This window comes from Haemorhous mexicanus, chromosome 11 (genome assembly GCF_027477595.1).
Source record: "Haemorhous mexicanus isolate bHaeMex1 chromosome 11, bHaeMex1.pri, whole genome shotgun sequence".
In the NCBI taxonomy this organism is placed as follows: domain Eukaryota; kingdom Metazoa; phylum Chordata; class Aves; order Passeriformes; family Fringillidae; genus Haemorhous; species Haemorhous mexicanus.
In genome coordinates, this window is record NC_082351.1 from 5,977,060 (window position 1) to 5,983,760 (window position 6,701).

The window sequence follows — 6,701 nt, forward strand, 5'->3', positions numbered from 1 at the left end:
CACGGTCATGGGCACACTCAGCTCCCAGCCACAGGCACACTCAGCACATGGCCACGGACACACTCGGCACATGGGCACACTCAGCACATGGCCACGGGCACAGAGCACACGGCCAAGGGCACACTCAGCACATGGCCAAGGGCACACTCAGCTCCCAGCCACAGGCACACTCAGCACATGGCCATGGGCACACTCAGCACACAGCCAAGGGCACACTCAGCACATGGCCATGGGCACACAGCACACAGACACACTCAGCACACAGCCATGGGCACACTCAGCACACTGCCAAGGGCACACTCGGCACACGGGCACACTCAACACATGGCCACGGGCACACTCAGCACACAGCCATGGGCACACTTGACACACGGGCACACTCAGCACACGGCCATGGGCACACTCGACACACAGGCACACTCAGCACACGGCCACGGGCACACTCAGCACATGGCCACGGGCACACTCAGCACACGGGCACACTCAGCACACGGCCATGGGCACACTCTGCACACGGGCACACACAGCACACAGCCAAGGGCACACTCAGCACATGGCCACGGGCACACTTGGCACATGGGCACACTCAGCACACGGCCACGGGCACACTTGGCACATGGGCACACTCAGCACACGGGCACACTCAGCACACGGCCATGGGCACACTCAGCACACGGGCACACTCAGCACACGGGCACACTCAGCACACGGCCATGGGCACACTCAGCACACAGGCACACTCAGCACACGGCCATGGGCACACTTGGCACATGGCCACGGGCACACTCAGCTCCCAGCCACAGGCACACTCAGCACATGGGCACACTCAGCACACGGCCATGGGCACACTCAGCACACGGCCATGGGCACACTTAGCACATGGCGGTGGGCACACAGGCACACTCAGCACACAGCCAAGGGCACACTCAGCACACGGGCACACTCAACACACAGACAAGGGCACACTCAGCACACAGACAAGGGCACACTCAGCACACAGCCATGGGCACATTCAACACACAGACAAGGGCACACTCAGCACACGGCCATGGGCACACTCAGCACACGGGCACACTCGACACATGGGCACACTCAGCACACGGCCACGGGCACACTCAGCACACAGCCATGGGCACACTCAGCACATGGCCACGGGCACACTCAGCACATGGCCATGGGCACACTCAGCACTAGGCCACGGGCACACTCAGCACTAGGCCACGGGCACACTCAGCACATGGCCACGGGCACACTCAGCACATGGCCATGGGCACACTCAACACACAGACAAGGGCACACTCAGCACACGGGCGCACTCAGCACACAGCCATGGGCACACTCAGCACACAGCCATGGGCACACTTGACACACGGGCACACTCAGCACACAGCCATAGGCACACTCAGCACACGGGCACACTCGACACACGGGCACACTCAGCACACGGCCACGGGCACACTCAGCACACGGGCACACTCAGCACACGGGCACACTCAGCACACAGACAAGGGCACACTCAGCACACCGGTGCACTCAGCACACAGCCATGGGCACACTCAGCACATGGCCACAGGCACACTCGACACACGGGCACACTCAGCACATGGCCACGGGCACACTCGACACTCGGCACACGGGCACACAGCACACGGCCATGGGCACACTCAGCACACAGCTGTGGGCACACTCAGCACACGGCCACGGGCACACTTGGCACGTGGGCACACTCAGCACACGGCCACGGGCACACTCGGCACACGGGCACACTCGGCACATGGCCATGGGCACACTCTGCACACAGCCGTGGGCACACTCAGCACATGGCCATGGGCACACTCAGCACACGGCCATGGGCACACTCAGCACACAGCCATGGGCACACTCGGCACACGGGCACACTCAGCACATGGCCATGGGCACACTTGGCACACGGGCACACTCAGCACACAGACAAGGGCACACTCAGCACACGGCCACGGGCTCGTGGGAGAACTGGGCTCTGCTCTAGGGTTTGGGGCTGCACCCAGCGGGGGAGAATCCCTACAAAACAACCCCCAGGATCCGCTGGTGGGAACTTTTCCCTGTGGATGGCTTGTGAGTCATCTACAGAAAAAATTATTTGCAATCTACAGAAAAAAGAATTTAAAAAAAAAAACCAACCCAAGGAATAGCAGTTGCCACCTTTAATAGTGGGAATCCTGAATTTAGAATGTTCACTGTGGTGTTACCAAAACAATCTCCAAGGCCCATCTATTGTATTTTTTCCTATGGATTGCCTATGAGTCTATGGAAAAAAGAATTTTAAAATACCAAACCAAGGAATAGCAGTTGCCACCTTTAATAGTGGGGTAATACTGAATTTGGAATGTTCACAACTAATCCAAAACAATCTTCAAGACCCATTTATTATATTTTTTCCTATAGATCACCTGTGAGTCTACAGAGAAAAGAATTTTTTTTTAAAAATCAAGGAATAGCAGTTTCCACCTTTAATAGTGGGTTAACAGTAAATTTTAAAAGTTCACTGTTAATCCAAAACAATCTCCAAGACCAACAGATTGTATTTTGTCCCTCTAGATCTCCTATGAGTCTACAGTAAAAAGAATTTAAAAAACCCAAACCCTGAGGAATAGCAGTTTGCCACTTTTAAGAGTGGATTTAATAGTGAATTTAGAACATTCACAATTACTCCAAAATGATCTCCGATACCTATTTATTATATTTTGTCCCTGTAGATCACTTACAAGTCTATAGAAAAAAGAGTTTTCAAAACCCTTCAAGAAATGGCAGTTGCCATCTTGAATAGCAGGTTAATACTGAATTAAGAACGTTCACAACTAATCCAAAACAATCACTGAGGCCCACTTATTATACTCTGTCCCTATCAATCTCTGATGAGTTTGCAGAAAGAATTTAAAAAATAAATCAAGAAACAGCAGTTGTCACCCTTAATAATGGATTAATAGTGTGTTTAGAACATTCAATATTAATCCAAAACAATCTCCAAGACCTACTGATTATAATTTTTCCTATAGATCTCCTATGAGTCTACAGAAAGAATTAAAAAAAGTAATCAAGATATAGCAGTTGCCACCTTTTATAGTGGATTAAAACTGAATTTAGAACATTTACTATTAATCCAAAACAATCTCCAAGACTCATTTCTTATATTTTTGTCCCTACAGATCACTTGCAAGTCTACAGAGAGAATTAAAAAACCCCCCAAGAAGTAGCAGTTACCACTTTTAAGAGTGGATTAATACTCAATTTGGAATGTCCACATTCACCAAAAAAATCTCTGAGACCCACTGATTACATTTCATCCCTACAGAGCTCTTACAATTCTACAGAATGAATTAAAAAAATAAAAATCAAGGCATGGAAGTTGCCACCATTAATAATGGGTTTTGAGAGTTCACTGTCAACCAAAACAATCCCCAGGATCCACTTGTTATACTCTGTCCCTATCAATCTCTTACGAGTTTGCAGAAAGAATTTAAAAAATAAATCAAGAAACAGCAGTTGCCACCCTTAATAGGGGATTAATAGTGTGTTTAGAACATTCAATATTATTCCAAAACAATCTCCAAGACCTACTGATTATAATTTTTCCTATAGATCTCCTATGAGTCTACAGAAAGAATTAAAAACAGTAATCAAGGAATAGCAGTTGCCACCTTTTATAGTGGATTTAGAGTGTTCACTATTAACCAAAATAATCTTCTATGAGTCTACAGAGAAAAGAATTTTAAAAAATCAAGAAATAGCAGTTGCCACCTTTTATAGTAGATTAATACTGAATTTAGAACATTTACTATTAATCCAAAACAATCTCCAAGACCTATTTCTTATATTTGTCCCTATGAATTTCTTATGGGTCTACAGAAAGAATTAAGAAAAAAAATTAAGAAGTAGCACTTGCCACCTTTAATGGTAAATTAAACAGTAAATATTAAAAGTTCACTATTAATCCAAAACAATCTCCAAGGTGCACGGATAACATTTTGTCCCTATAGATCACTTACAGGTCTACAGAAAGAATGTAATAACAAATTTCAACTAATAGCAGTTGCCATCTTTAATAGTGGATTAATACTGAATTTAGAGTGCTCACTATTAACCAAAACAACCTCCAAGACCCACTGATTATCATTTTTCCTATAGATCTCTCTATAGTCTGCAGAAAGAATTTAAAACCAATTTCAACTAATAGCAGTTGCCATCTTTAATAGTGGATTAATACTGAATTTAGAGTGCTCACTATTAACCAAAACAACCTCCAAGACCCACTGATTATCATTTTTCCTATAGATATCTTATGAGTCTGCAGAAAGAATTTAAAACCAATTTCAACTAATAGCAGTTGCCATCTTTAATAGTGGATTAATACTGAATTTAGAGTGCTCACTATTAACCAAAACAACCTCCAAGACCCACTGATTATCATTTTTCCTATAGATATCTTATGAGTCTGCAGAAAGAATTTAAAACCAATTTCAACTAATAGCAGTTGCCATCTTTAATAATGGGTTACCAGTGAATTTGGAAAGTTCAGTATTGATCCAAAACAATCTCCAAGACCACTTATTATCCTTTTTCCCTATAGATCTCTTATGAGTCTACACAAAAAAGAATTACCAACCAAGTCATAGCAGTTGCCATGTTTAATGGTGAATTAATGCTAAATTTAGAATGCTGGCTATTAACCAAAACAATCTCTCTGATTATATTTTGTCCCCAGAGATCTCTTAAGAATCTACAGAAAGAATTAAAAAAAGTAAATCAAGAGACAGCAGTTGCCACCATTAACAGTGGATTTGTAGTGAATTTAGAAAGTTCTCTTATCTAAAACACCTTTCCCTGAAATGCTCCCACAGGAACTAAACAATAAACCAGATCAAGCAACGGGACTTATTCCTGGTAATGATGCCAAGTTTTACACGTGGTTATAATTAGCTGTTAATGTAAGACAAATGTCTGACAAAGCTGAAATTGTCAGCCTGCAATGGCCACTCCTCAGTTCTGCTTCCAGCCATTTGTGGACCTTTTAAAACACCATTGCTATTGCTAGGTATGCTTTCAAAATCTAAACAAAACAACAATCAAGGAAGCAAATATGGATTATGAAAAATGACCTGGGGTGTTTCAGTCAACTCTGAAGTGCTTGTGGCTCCTGCAAGCTTCCACAGCTCTGCTTCAGCTGGAAAAAACCCACTGAAATAAAGCTTTCCATGTCTTCTGTGACCCATCCACAACCCATTTGTTGTCTGTTTTCTCTTGGTAACTCCTTTTTTCAGCCCAGTGCTCAAACCAGGGCTGCAGCACACCAAACGCTGGCCAGGGTGAAGAAGCTGCACCTGGTGTTGGCAGCACTGGGCACAAAGTCAGGCAGAGATCAACAACAATTTTATTTACACATTTTTGGAAGGCAGGATTGAGGTTCTAACTGAAAACTATGGTAAAAGAAACATTAAAAAAATGTGTAAAGGCTGTATTTTTCTTTGAATTGTCATTTCTGATCACTGCCTGATTATAAACCCATGCGCAAGTATTAAAAGGAAGTTTTTGGTTGGAAGCTGGAGAAAATCAGCTGTAGGTGTGGTTGGGGTGAGGAGAGAACAAGGATGGTGTTTGTAACCTTCCTTCCTGTCTGTTCCACCTCAGGGTGGGACTCAGAGAGGGAAAATCCATCTCTGCCTGCGCCCTTGCAAGCCCTGTGTGCAGCTATCTCCCAGTTCCCCACATCCCAACCCCTGTCCATCCTCCTGGGCCCAACCCCAGCACTCCCAGCTGGGCTCAGCATTCCAGGCCAGGCATTTCCTGCTGCAGGGGGAAATTGGGATCGTGGTGGTGGCAAAAGGGGGCTCCTCCTGGGAGAGCACCCCGAAACTGGGAGCTGCCCTCTGCGGGGCCGTGCGTGGGTGGCTGCAGCCAGCTGCAGGTGCAGCCCCAGATGTGCAGTTTGGCAGCTCCATCTGCTGCTCGACAGCCAGAACTGATCGTGGCTCCTTGCAACCAACACAGCCTGGATGGAAACAAACCCCACCAGGGTGTCCTGGGACTTGACAAGGAGCCCTGCACTGGATTAGATTTGTTCTTGCTGCTGCACTCTGTGTTTGGGCTGGGCTTTGTCATCAGCTGAGTTTCCAAGTACTGGAAGAGGCTGAATGTGTTGAGGATGAGTGGAAAAAACCCCAAACCAACATAAAATGTCCCTGCAATAACTCAACCCTGCATGGAGAGATCTGCACGTACATCTCTTGTTCGGTTCATCCTGGGGGAGGAATTCCTGCTCCCAGGGGTCGGGTCTGAGTCAGAATGGGACAACAAAGTCAGGAGGGACAGGGATTGAGGGGACAGGGATTGGAGGGACAGGGATTGAGGGGACAGGGATTGAGGGGACAGGGATTGGAGGGACAGGGATTGAGAGGGACAGGGATTGAGGGGACAGGGATTGAGGGGACAGGGATTGAGGGGACAGGGATTGGAGGGACAGGGATTGGAGGGACAGGGATTGAGAGGGATAGAGTCAGAGGACAGGGATTAGAGGGACAGGAATTGGAAGGACAGGGATTGAGAGGGACTGGGATTGAGAGGGACAGGGATTGAGAGGGACAGGGATTGAGGGGACAGGGATTGGAGGGACAGGGATTGAGAGGGACAGGGATTGAGAGGGATAGAGTGAGAGGACAGGGATTGGA